This window comes from Panthera tigris, chromosome A2 (genome assembly GCF_018350195.1).
Source record: "Panthera tigris isolate Pti1 chromosome A2, P.tigris_Pti1_mat1.1, whole genome shotgun sequence".
NCBI lineage: Eukaryota > Metazoa > Chordata > Mammalia > Carnivora > Felidae > Panthera > Panthera tigris.
Window position 1 is genome coordinate 123945297 of NC_056661.1, and position 14492 is coordinate 123959788.

A 14492-nucleotide genomic window follows, 5' to 3' on the forward strand; every position below is an offset into this window, starting at 1 on the left:
TAATAACTATTCAGGTGCCCTATATTCATCATGAGAAAGTTGTATAACTTTCCAAAAACTTTTCATCTGCAGTCTTTCCCATTTCTGCCAGGATTTTCACAGCAGTGTGGCTTGAAGAGGGCACACATCTTGCAAAATTGTTGTCTTTGGGTCCTTGTATTCCCAACTAATTAAGTTAGAATGTCTGTTATATCATTTAGGATTGTATTTGGTTAGAAGCAGCATGAAATGTGAATAATGGCTTTATTTGTCTGATTTAAGAGCAGAAGTCCAAGGGTAAGGCATTCAGGGCTGATACTGTAGCTGAACAATGACATCAATTCAATTTTTTTTTCTATCTTCTTGCTCTGCTGTCCTCAGCACATGGTTTTATGCCGATATCACAAGACGATGGATTCACTTCTAGAAATCATTTCATTTCAGGAAAAAATAAAGGGAAGAGGATAAGTTCCTTAGACATCTAATCCACAGGCTTCATCTTAGATTTCATTGGCCAGACATGGAGCATTCATCACCATAAGCCCCTGGCAGGTTGGGGATGTGAGTATTTTCATTTTCACTTTGATTGTAGAGGAAAGCAAGGAATATTGGAATGGCTTTTGGATGGTCAATCTACAGTAACTGTCCTTCCTTTGTTTGGGTCTGATGGCATATTTTGCTAAGATTAAAAAAAAAAAAAAGGATAGAGCTAGAAAAGTAAAGAGTATATGTTTCTTCCCATCTAGTATATAAAAACTAAGAAGTTTAGAATAACTAATGCGTATGAAGACACCAGACAGACTCATCATGGGCCATATGATATGTCAAAATGTAAGACTGCTAAGAGACATAAGCTCAGAAAACTCACAGGACAAACAGCAAACCAGTAAAAGTCCTTTCATTGAACCCCTTGATCATGTGGTAGTTGTGGAACAGTGTTGGGCAGGAGGCAGAACTAATGGAAGGGGACAAATGAAATTCAGCTTGTAAAGTCATTGTAAAAGTCTCTTTCTCTCTTCAAAATAGGCTTCATTGAAGACCTCACCCAAGAAGAAAGGAGGGGAAGAGAATGAGCTCAGCCTGGCGTAAGCCATTCGTCCTATGAGCCGAGTGCTCTTGTAAAGGCCTCGTGTTTATGAACTCACATAATTCTCAGGACAACTCTTAGGAGACAGACACTATTTTTATCCTCATTTTGCAGACAGGGGACAGGTTTCCACAAGGAAATTAAGAAGCTTGCTTGTGACCTCACAAATGGCAAGAGCTGGGCCTTGCCGGCAGGTGTCCTGGCTCCAGAACCTGTGCTGACAACCACTTACCCTCTACTCCACTGAATCTCCCACTATTCTGTTCGGCAAACAAGAAAGTCCTACTTCACTTTACTCCGTGTCAAGAGGACCCTTCACGACTACAGAATAAAACCTGGTATCTATGACACCTTGAAGGCTAGTAAAATAGCAAAAACAACACTTCTTTCTGTGGTGGCAGGAAGAGGATGCCCAGCCCTTTAATGACATGAGCTGGCGGGCTCTTGGCTGGACATCAAGGAAGTAGACGTCTGTTCACTCCAGCAGTCACCGTGAACATTTCCATTGTTGGAATCCCCCTTTTCTCCTTTATAGAACACAATGATAGGACGCGAGGATGTCTCAGGGTTTTGGGGTTTTAAAAGTTGTGGGATTTTGTTATTTGATACCTTCCTGGAGACACGGGGTGGGGCCACACTTCAGTTATTGCAGACAGATACGGAATCTATCCTGGAAACACACGGACGCAACACGTACTCCACATCTCTGACACCACAGCGCATCTCTATCCAAATCCATAGACGGGATATTTAACAAATGCTCGTGCACCATGGAATTTGGTGAGTCCCAGATTTTCCAATTCTAAGGTGTCACTGAACTTTGATAATATTTGGGGGCCTTTTTTTTTTTTTAACAAACAGAATTATGCTTTAGGTATACAGTTCTTCGTCTTCTTAAGAAGTGGCTATTATTTGAGAGACTGAGAAAAGATTAGACCCCTTCCTTAGAAACATACACACATACATACATACATTTTTCATAAAATCACCAAATCTCATTCAAGATTTCCAGGTTAGAGACTTCTACTTTGTGTGTTTTTATGATGTTACATATTTTGTTTCTGAGAAGGTATAATTATTTCAGTTTTTTCTCTCCTTTCGAGCAAATTTTCACATTCACCCTATACCCACATGGTTGTAAGTGTAATCACCACAGCACAATACATATGTTGAAAAATATTGTTTTGGGGGCGCCTGGGTGGCTCAGTAGGTTAAGCGCCCGACTTCGGCTCAGGTCATGATCTCACGGTCTGTGAGTTCGAGCCCCACGTCAGGCTCTGTGCTGACAGCTCAGAGCCTGGAGCCTGTTTCAGATTCTTTGTCTCCCTCTCTCTCTGACCCTCCCCTGTTCATGCTCTGTCTCTCTCTGTCTCAGAAATAAATAAACGTTAAAAAAAAATTAAAAAAAAAAGAAAAATATTGTTTTGTTAGGCTATAATCCAAAAATAAGAATAATTTAAAAAGGAAACTTTGTTGCAATGTTTATTATTCTCAACCCTATTAAAAGAGTTACTTGCCTTACTTGTAGAATTATGGTTTTTACTATTACTTTACTCAGTCTTCTCCCTTCACGTAGCATGCTAGTCTGTCAGTTTCTAATTAATAATTACTTTTGGTTTATTATTTTTCACTATAAAATTAATACTTTTCCACAAATCAAGCTTTAGTACATATATTTTACCCCATGGTTTTAATTTATTCAAAATTCTACTAAATGTTTCCTAAGTGCCTGTCTTACATTCTTATAATATCTGTAGTGTAGTATATAACAGCATTTGTCAATCACAATATGAAGAACCACAGAGCTGAAAAATATAAAACAACAATAAGAAATTGAGTTTATTGTTTGCCTGGTATATTAGTTTGCTGGAGTTACCATTACAAAGCACCACAGACTCAGTGGCTTAAACAACTCTTCTGGAGGGTAGAAGTTTGAGAACAAAGTGTCAGCAGGGTTGGTTTCTTCTGAGACCTCACTCCTTGACTTATAAATGGCCTTCTCTCTGAATCTTTATATGGTTTTCCCTTCTATGCCTTATTTTTTTTTTAAATTTTTTATTTTACTTTTCAGAGAGAGAGAGACAGAGCATGAGCAGGGGAGGAGCAGAGAGACTGGGAGACACAGACTCTAAAGCAGGTTCCAGGCTCTGAGCTGTCAGCCCAGAGCCCGATGCGGGGCTCCAACTCACAAACCGTGAGATCATGACCCGAGCCAAAGTCGGACGCTTAACTGACTGAGCCACCCAGGCGTCCCCCTTCTGTGCCTTATTTTAATATAACTCTCTCTTTAAAGAGCCTATATCCAAAGACTGTCATATCCTGAGGTATTGGGTGTTTAGACATTAGCATATGGGTTTTTTTGAGGGGAGAGAGGCACATTCAGCCCATACCTGTAGGTAGGGAGACTGTGCCACTCACTAGAATATGTGGTGAGTCTCTGTGACTGAAGTGGAAAGGTAGGATTGTAAAGAGCATCATCCAAGTTGTCAAGGAAAGGATTCTGAGTCTCCTTCAGGAGGGGTCTGCACCGCTCTGGTTCATATAAAATACAGGCACAGCTCCCAAAGGTGAGCTGCGTAGCCCATAGGCTCTCAGGGTCACGTCTCAGACACTTGCACATACATATATATGAGATGTGGCAGATTTTGCTTTTCAACACATTAATATAAGTTTTGCAATTTCCCAATGCTTGACGATCTCTTGCCAAAACAAGCTATCAAGATAACTTGAGCAAAAAAAGGAACCAATCTCATTGTTTCTCTCTACAGTTAAATCATATACAAGACAGGAGAACCACATTAAAGACCAGCTCAGTTTCCCATAGCAACTTCTCTGGGCCCTGATGAATTTTCTTCCTTTTATCCGGATTGCGTAGTTTCAGAACGAAAGCTTATTGCACGTAGCCGTCTTTTCACTTTCCACTCACCAGAACTTTGGGGTGAAGACACTGATAGCCAATTTGAAAGGAAAAAAAATGTTTTGTTCTTATAGGATTTGTCAGTTTTCTTTTGTTTGCTCTAAAGAACTTTAATCCTAATTGAAGACTTCAAATGTCACAGGAAATTCATTTTGCAAGATAGAAAACAAGGGAGTAAAGTAAGGAGCAGATCCTTTCAGGATATCAATTAAGCGTAAGGAATACGGTCTTCAACCTTGAGTCCCACCTGGTCTTTTTCTCATTCCCGAAACTCTGGGGTGAATGTTGTGATGGTGGACGAGAGTGTTGCTGTTACACTTATTTGCAGAATCTTTGAGTCAAAAGTATGACAAATCTTCTAGGAAAATCTTGGTGGTGAGAGATATCCATCTATAGGATAGCAAAGATTGATTTTACTCATTTCCCTATCCCCTGCTGCCTACATAAGGTCAGTCTTATGGACAGTAAGTTATCAACAAATATTTATTTAGTGATTAGATTCCAGACTTATTGAACACACGTGGCCCATAGCAGTAGGTATCAATGATGTTTCCATCTTAAAGGAAAGGAGACGGAGATGCAGAAATATAAGTACACGGCAGTAGAGGAAAAAGAGTTTTACCCTGCAGTGGATGGCCATATCTGCTAATTAACCAGTTAGCAAGCAGAGCTGGTGAAAGTTTAACATTATTGGTGTCTTAAATGAGTAAGTTCTTTATTTTTCATAGAACATTTTTTAATCAGATAAATTTGCATAGTCACCACCTACGCTTTCCTAATCTGAAATGCAGCTTAAAAGCTCATACTTCTGAATCAAATCCTCTGGCCTTTTATTTCTGTACAAGTACTTGAAACACCCTGAGCAGAGATGCTTGAAAGGTCTTAAAGAGGCCGGCCAGGGTCAACCTGGCTCTGAATTTCAATGTGGGTAACTTGGCTTTGCCAAGGGAGTCAGGTGCTTTACAAGCGGGCAACCAAGAAAAGTCTGAGCCCCAGCTCAAAGGTTCACAAGCAAGAATCAAGACCAATTTTCTTAGCTTATCAGGGTCTTGGTGCTGTTAGAGGAAATCCAGGAACAGAGTAAAATAGTAAAGATAAAATCAAGATGGAAATTCACTAAAGATGGGAATCAGATTTCCTTTGAGCCCCCAGGCAACTCTTTCTGGAATTACCCTGTTATGTGGACAGATTTTATTTCTTAGTTTTGGCATGTTTTAGCCCTCCACTTCAGATTCTTCCAAATCTGGTTGCCATGAGAACTCATTGACATTTTTTTTTTGGGGGGGGGGCCTGGATTGCGGGGGCGGGGGGCGGGGCAAGGGGGGGAGGGGCAGAGAAAAAGAATCCAGCCACAGCCCACCGCAATCCACTCCATCTCATATCCTGAGGGCCCTTGCTCCACTTCTCCAGCCAATTCTGGCACATGAGAAAGGCAACAAATGAGCAAACACTAACCAGAACAACTGCCCCCCAGCGTTCTGCCAGAGCCCTTGAAACTCTTCACTGGAAAGGGAGCTTCAACAGAATTGGAAATCAGTATGTCAGTAACATACCCAGGGCTCCCAGTGTGGGGCAAGGCAGTCTTTAAATATTCAAATGTTTAAATGTTCAATTCCATCTGTTTAAGATGGATCTTGGCCTGGTTGCATTTCAAGTCAGGCTATGAGTAGTGGGAAGCTACCTACTTTTAACCTCTTTAGAGTCACTATTTAGAAAAAGAAATAAGCAGTTTGGGATCATCTGAAAAAAATAAAAATAAAGTTATCTTCCGTCTCTCAAGCAGCCCATGAATTCTCAATGGCAGAGCTGAATATTTCGCTTTTTTGTTTTTTGTGTTTTTTTCCTGGTGGCCTGGAGTTTGCTGTGATGCCACTCAGCAATTGATTTATTTCAGGAAGGCCCAATTTGCAAGTGTGATTCTGAACACTCAGTGTTCGTGTTTGTCCGCATCAGAGCAACCAATAGGAATGAATTAGTGGGAAATACTTGTCCCTTCTTTTTCATGTTGTTTTATAGCAGAGATTTTTCTCAACCTTCTCATGGAGAACGTTAAAGGTGATGTTTCTAAACCCCCGAGATACCCCGTACTCACTTTTTGCCAGTGTAGGAATGACTTTCCTGATGGGCGAAATTAATGAGACCCTAACATCCATTTGACCACGCTTGCATGAGGTCTGGTTCTTGACATTGAAAAGACGACAGCCAGCCATCTTTTTCTGGCCCTCTCCATTCTGCTGGGGCCTGAGATTTGAGGGCAGACTGTGCTCCTCAGCATAACTAACTAGGTATGTGAACTCTGAGTCTGTGCAGATCTAAGTCTCCCTGCAAGTTTGTGCCAAGTTCTGTATTTGGCATGAATTTAGGAGAACGTAGGAGCTATCCTTTATGTTCCTGGATGTTACCATTTGAACGTTTCCCAAAGAACTCTAGACTTTAGGAGTTATTGGGTCTTCATGGATGATGGTGTTTGCTCTACACTGACTGAGCCGCCCTACTTTGTAGGTTCTCTAGTGGGTAGGATTTGGCTGGAAGGAGGCCCCAAGATTCCATTCGAACATAATTATTTCTGAGAGCCCTCAGAACTAGTGCCTTATCCCCCAAAAGTCAAATTACTTCTGAAGATATCTTCAGCAGAATGCAAGGTTTGGCTGCAATGCTCCATTCATTAAAACTGCAGGAAAAGAGTGGTTGTTCAAACCCGGAAAAAATAAAATTTGATTAGATAGTGTGTGGAACCTATCATAAAATTTGCTACTTTCTGAGAACCGCTCATATGTTTTATTAATAGAATTGGACAGAGATTCTGGAGGTGCTGCTTATTATCTATAAGGCACATTCAAACACACCTGAGTTGTTAAGGTTTCTGATGCGACTGGTAGTAAAAGGATATGGGATGGAGATAATTATTAGAAGAGAATAGGGAATGAATGCTTTTGTGAAGAGTCTCTGCATCAGCAGAAACTTCTTTTTTCTGACTTTTTTGCAGTAGTTTTGTATATTTGAAATCTTTTTTTGTAATGTTTATTTATTTTTGAGAGAGAGAGAGACAGAGCATGAGTGGGGGAGGGGTAGAGAGAGAGGGAGACACAGAATCTGAAGCAGGCTCCAGGCTCTGAGCCGTCAGCACAGAGCCCGACGCGGGGCTCGAACTCATGGACTGTGAGATCGTGACCTGAGCTGAAGTCAGATGCTTAACTGACTGAGCCACCCAGGCACCCCTGTATATTTGAAATCTTAATTTTTGTTCTATCCCTGCCTGTATTTTGGATAATGTTTAATATTTGAGATCATACTGTTCTGAGAGATTATTATCCTCTTTCCCATGCAGTTTCTTTAATGGATGGGGAAGGTTGGTGGAAGAATGGTCTGTGTGTCTTGTTTCTCTTTCATTTTACCAGGATCCTTCACTTTCCCATCTTAGTTCTTTTTTTCCTTTCACTGCATGTCTCTAAGGCACACTACCCCTGCTCTGTATATTGGGTTCTTTCTCTGAAGCTGTGCTTCTTCAGGGCTTTTACTTTTGGTCTCATAACAGCCCAAGGAATGGAATGTAACAGAAAGAATCCTCCATGATCCATGGCTAGAACCAGCATGTAAAAAGTTTCCTGTGGAGGCGTGTGTGGATGGCTCAGTGGGTTAAGTGTCCAACTTTGGCTCAGGTCATGATCTCACAGTTGTGGGTTCGAGCCTCATGTTGGGCTCTGTGCTGACAGCTCAGAGCCTGGACCTGCTTCGGATTCTGGGTCTCCATCTCTCTCTGCCCCTCTCCTTGCTCATACTCTGTCTCTCTGAAAAATAAACAAACATTAAAAATTTTTTAAATGTTTATTTTTGAGAGAGGGAGAGAGAAAGAGAGAGAGAGCAGGAGAAGGGCAGAGAGACAGGGGCACAGAGGATCCAAAGAAGGCTCCATGCTGACAGCAGAGAGCCCGATGCAGGGCTTGAACTCACAAACTGTGAGATCATGATCTAAGCTGATGTCAGATGCTTAACCAATTGAACTACCCATGTGCCCCTAATTTTTTTTTTTTTTTAATAAAAAGGAAGAGTTTCCTGTGAACAACGCTATGCCAGGCTTGTTGGCAGAAGACACATTATTCCAGAGACTTCTCATGGATGGTCATAGGAGTGAACAAAAAGGAAATTATTGGAAATTACTATCAGAACTTTGCATCATGCCTAACATTATTTTGCCACATATGAGAACCACTACCTAGGACATTCATATGTTGCATTATATTTGTCTGGGATTTGAGACACAGTTTTGTAGTTTTTCCCTCGGATCAGCTCACATTCTAAAAAAGTTGGTTTGCTTGCCTTTGCTTACTAACTGTGTAATGTAGGCTAAATATATTCCAAGGAATAGAATTCTGAATGGTCCCAGCTCCACCAGACATGCAGGACTGGGTAATTCAGGAAGCTGATGTAGACAGATGTAGCAAAGGTTCCCAAAACGCCATATTATTTCTCTATTACAGTTTGGAATAATTAACCATCTTCTCTACCTTAGAATGGAAACAAGAGCTACATTTATAGGAATTGGAAAAAAATTTTTTTTCATAGTATCTTTCACTCACTTGGTGAGTACTGTACATGTGTGCTCTTCTTGAGCAATTTATTAAAGTCTGATCTTCATTTGGGGTGCCTGGGCGGCTCAGTCGGTTGAGCATCCGACTTCAGCTCAGGTCATGATCTCGCGGTCCCTGAGTTCGAGCCCCACGTCAGGATCTGTGCTGACAGCTTGGAGCCTGGAGCCTGTTTCAGATTCTGTGTCTCCCTCTCTCTCTGCCCCTCCCCCACTCATGCTCTGTCTCTCTCTAGGTCAAAAATAAATAAACATTAAAAAAATTAAAAAAAAAATAAAGTCCGATCTTCATTCAAACAAAAGATGATGGGGAGAAATTCAGTAAAAAGAGAGCCAATGTGGATTTAATGTATTTTAAATCGTACAGCTAGGACTAAAACAATATGGAACATGGGTTAAAGAATCATATGTGAATATTATTAATTCTGACAAAGTAAGGAGAATAGAAATTTTTAAATGTGAGGAGAAGGGGAGGAAAACAAGGAAAATAGAATAACACCATTGACTGATGTATAGGTCATAGATAGAGTCAACAGATACTATTAGAAATAGAATATCAGAGAGTAAGAGGATAAGAAAGAAAAAAGGAGATTCAGTGTGGTGTAAATAGTATTTGTTCAATGGGAACCTTCACACTAAAAATACATATTTCTCTAAGTACCAAAAGCAACTGAAACAAAGCACAGGAAACAGATAAGGCACATAATTGAGACTGAATTGATTTCAAATTTAATGTAATTTTAATACATCTTCCCATGAGTTTTTAATTTTTATATCCTATCAGGCTGATGCTAAATTTTATACAGAAAAATAAATTCAAGAATAGATAGGGCTCTGAGTGGAGATGATCATCATCAGACCTTAAACATACTACAAAGCTTCTATAATGAACACAGTATGACCCTGGTTCATGAATAGGCAGACAAACGAACGCAATGAAACAGACAAGAGTTCAGCAAACTACAGCTTACAGGCCAGAAAAGATGCACCGCTTGGCTTTGTAAATGACCTCTGACTGGAACACAACCATGCCCTTGTATTTACATATTCTTAGAGCAGTTGTACTGAGCACGATCAACAGAGATCACAGGGTTCACAAAGCCTAAAATATTTACAGTCTAGCTTTTTACAGAAAAAGCTCTCTGACACGACTTCGGCATTTAAAAAAAAAAAATGGTGTGGAGCAAATGAGTAACCATTTGAAAAAGGATAAAATTAGGTCCATTAAATATACATACAGACAAACTCCAAATGGGGCAGAAATCTAAATTAAGCATGAGCCCCACAGGGGTGCTGGGTGGCTCAGTCGGTTAAGCAGCCGACTTCGGCTCAGGTCATGATCTCGCAGTCCGTGAGTTCGAGCCCCACGTCGGGCTCTGTGCTGACAGCTCGGAGCCTGGAGCCTGGTTCGGATTCTGTGTCTCCCTCTCTCTCTCTGACCCTCCCCCGTTCATGCTCTGTCTCTCTCTGTCTCAAAAATAAATAAACGTTAAAAAAAATTTAAAAAAAAATAAGAATGAGCCCCACAAACCTATGCAAGTATTAGAAGAAAACACAAATGAATCCCTCTCTATCTTGGATATAAGGAAGGTTTTCTAATTATGACTAAAATTACAGACACATAAAGAAACGATTGTTTAAATTTGACCACATAAAAACAAAAATGGTCTGCAAGACGGAAGTATCATCAGCAAACTCAGACAAATGACAAACTGGAATAAAACATTTGCAGCCTATACTACAGATAAAGACATATTATCCTTCTTTGATAAATAACTTCTAAAAAACGAATTTTAAAAAGTCCACAAAATTCTACAGAAAAAAAATGGTCCAAAAAATGAATTTCGGCCCTTAAATACATGGAAAGAGTTTCAACTTCCCCCATAATAAGATTTAAAAATACACTGAAATCATTTTCCAATCCATTAGATAAGCAAATATTCAACAGTTTGTCAATACAGGCAGAAATGCAAAATGCTATATTTTGGCAATATCTAATAAAATTTAGCATTCAATTCATCAGTTTCACTTCTAGAATTTTACCTGGAAGATACACTTCCAACAATCAAAAATATCTAGGCTTAAGATTATTCATTGTGGCATTATTTATAATTGAAAAATACTGTCAACCACATAAATGTCCAAGAACAGGAGATTGGTTGCATAAACTTAGGTACATATACACAGTGGGGTCCTATGTGGCTCTATAAAAGAATGACGGAGATCTCCATGAACTAATACAGAATGATTTCCAAATGGTATCCTTAAATGAAAACAGTGAAATGTTATAGAGAACGTATAATATGCTACCTTTTGTGGAAGAGAGAAGGAATAGTAAGAAATCATATGTACATTTCTTTGTCTTTATGAAAAGAAATGCATGAAAGTTAAATCAGGACACAGTGAAGCAGGTTACTACAAAGGGATGAGGAGAATGGAAGGGAGGTGATAGGAGAATGAGGGACACCTTTCCGAAGATACAGCTTGTGAAGTGTGAACGTTTGGGAATGTTTTACACTGCCAAATAAATAATAAAACTAAATCAACAGTAACAGGGAAGAAGGGCTCTTAAAACTGAAAGCAGCCTGAAACATGTGAACCCAATCATATTTGAAGTAAATATCATAAGGGCACCCTTATGACATTGGCTCAGTCAGTTAAGCGTCCGACTCTTGATCTCAGCTCAGGTCATGATCTCAGGGCTGTGAGATCAAGTCCCACATCAGGCTGTATGGAGGATTGGGGCTGATTGGGATTTTATTTCCCTCTGCCTCTCCTCTACTAGGGCATGCGTACACTCTCTCTCCCTTTCTCTCTCTCCCTCTCAAAATAATATCAAAAAGTATCATAACCACACTGAAGAGTAAAAACAAAAGAATTAATCCAAAATAACTAATGCAGGTAATTTATAATCATAATATCTGAATAGACATATTCTGATATAGACAGGTAGGTATAGATGGATATATAGATATATTCTGATAGATGATAGATAGATAATAGATGATAGAATAGATATATAGATAGATAGATAGATAGATAGATACATACATACATACATACATATACATACATAGACAGACAGATATCCCCCCTCTGTCTGGGCAAAATGAGAGAAGAAGGTGAAGGGTAAGAAGTACAAATAAATCCTGAAATCTTTCTTCATGGGCTTGTGTATTGCTATTATTATTGTCTAGGCATACGAACGAGTGAAGCAATTATGAAATATTATAGATGTATTATAGGATTAAGCAAGTGAGTAAATGTGCTGGGAGCCACAAAAATTTGTTGGGAGCCAGGGTTCTCAGTGCGAAAGAAAGAAGTACAGATATGGAGTGGATAGAGGGATAAAAAAACTCTACAGAAATGGTTTGGAATTGGAAATATCACTGTACTTATTAGGTATAAAATATGTATATGCACATACATTTGTATGTGCACATGAATTTGTTGGTATGTAGATAGGTAATATTTGTAAAAGTCCCTATACAAATATAAATATTACGTATGTATATATGCACAGGTATGTACATATATAAGTATGTACACATACATACAGAATATAAAATAACTCTACCCTCTAAAAGAACCAAGAGGCATTCTTACTAAAAGTAATTAGGCCTCCTCAGAACTATTGTTTCCAGGACAGTCATAAGGATGAGATTGAGACATTCAGCCAGGAAGTAAATACTAAAATAAAAATGATGTGGGCATGACATGTCACAAGGCTGAAGGATTCTCATTGGCCAAATCTAGAACAACTTGGGCAGCAAAATAATAAAGCACACTAATTATAAACCTTTGGAAAAAAAACAGGAATGTGTTTTCCCATGTTGATTATAAATAGATAGTTAAATAAATAAATGGGGAGAAGGGAGGGGAGAAGGGAGATCTCTTGCTCACAGTAGAATCCTGAGTGCCAACTGACGAATGTGAAGGCAGTGCTGGGGCTGAAAAATCATCATTTTCAACTATCAGAATAGAGATTTGATCAATCAAGAACTCTCCGTGGAAGATAAATCCAGGAGGAGATTTTTTCTGAGAAGCAGTATATTTGCATGGTCTTACAGCATCACCCTCAGGCTGCTTACTATTTGCGAAGTGGTGGAGGGATCATAGAATTATAGAGGAGAGAAATAAGACAACTCCTTGACCAGATGATCAAAATTTAAATCACCAATGAAAGACGGATCAGTATTGTGTGCTTCTGGATACGATACCCTGATAAGGAAACGCTTACATGGTACTGTGGCCGGGAGTGTGCAACCTGAGTATAATCATGAAAGACATGAGCCGAACCCAACATCTGGAAAGTCCTATTTGAAAAAAGAGGGAGGAAGGTTGTAATCTTCAAACTGTCGATGTCATTAAAGACAAGGAAAGGCTGTGCTATTGTTCCGGATTAAAGGAGGCATGACAAAGACGTATGACACATTAAAAGACACATAACAGGGCGCCTGGATGGCTCAGTGGGCTAAGTATCCAACTTCGGCTCAGGTCATGATCTCACAGTCCGTGAGTTCGAGCCCCACATCGGGCTCTGTGCTGACAGCTCAGAGCCTGGAGCCTGCTTCCCATTCTGTGTCTCCCTCTCTCTCTCTCTCTGACCCTCCCCCGTTCATGCTCTGTCTCTCTCTGTCTCAAAAATTAATAAACGTTAAAAAAAAAAAGACTCATAACAATTAAAAGAAAAACCTGCCCTAGACTGGATACTGCACTGGAGGAAGGCAAATCCTATAAGGAGAATCAGGTCAATGGACAAAATTATAATACAAATTGTAGATTAAATAAAAACATTATGTTAAATTTACTGAAATTGACAGCTATATTCTAGTTATTATGTAAGAGTATATCTCTATTCCTAATAAATACATTCTGGGGTATTTAGGAGTAAAGAGGTGTATACTTGTTTTTGTACTACTTTTATACATTTATTATTAAATTTTTTCTGTTATTTTAAAATTATTTCCAAATGGGAAGTTTAAAAAAATGAATGGTAAATTCATAGCAACATTTTGGGGTTGGCTTTCTCTTACCATGCTCTCCCCCTGCTCCCAGAATAAAGAATTAGTGGGACATAACATATCAGTGAGTACTACCTTCTTAGGGTGATACACACAAAGACAAATGGAACCAATGGAAAAGAAAAGAAAATTTATAAAAATACCTAAACACATATGGCCGCTTGATATTTGACAAAGGTGGAGTTTCAGGGGAGTGAGGAAAAAATGGTGCTGAATTATTTGGATATTAACATAAAAACAATAAAGGGAGTGAAAGGGACAGGAGAAGAAGAGGAGGAAAGGAATATGGCTCACACCATAGGAGAGAATCAATTGCAGATGATTGTCATTCAGAACGTGAAAGGTAAAACAAAGTTTACTGAATAACATAAAGCATAAGAGAGTATCTTTATAAACATAAAACAAAAAAAAATCTCCACGACTTTAGCATGAGCAAAGTTTTCTTAACAAAAACAAACACTCACTGCAGAGGAAATAACTGATATTGGATTACATTATAGTAAATTCTGTTTATGACAATGCATGTTCTAACTTCTGCCTAAAGGCAATGGAAGCTGTGTAGTAATCAGCCTCCCCAAATTTGCTCCTCCGATGCTACTAAATAACTTCAAAACCCATGGAACCACTACACACAACCATATCCTCAGCATTATTTGAAGACAGAGAATGCCAACACTGCAAAGTGTGAGAAAAAAGAGAAACATCAATGTATCCCTAAGCATCATCCCGCATGCTGCCGCATCCCTCTCTTGTCCCACTGGGAAACTGTGGAGAGCAAAGGCATATCTCGAAAAATGTAAGGAAGAGGAAAAGGGCAAGTAGAGAAGACTGGGAGTTATTTGAATCAGCCACATCCACCCTAAATCTGAACGTACTAAAGGTATTCCCAGGCACAGACTG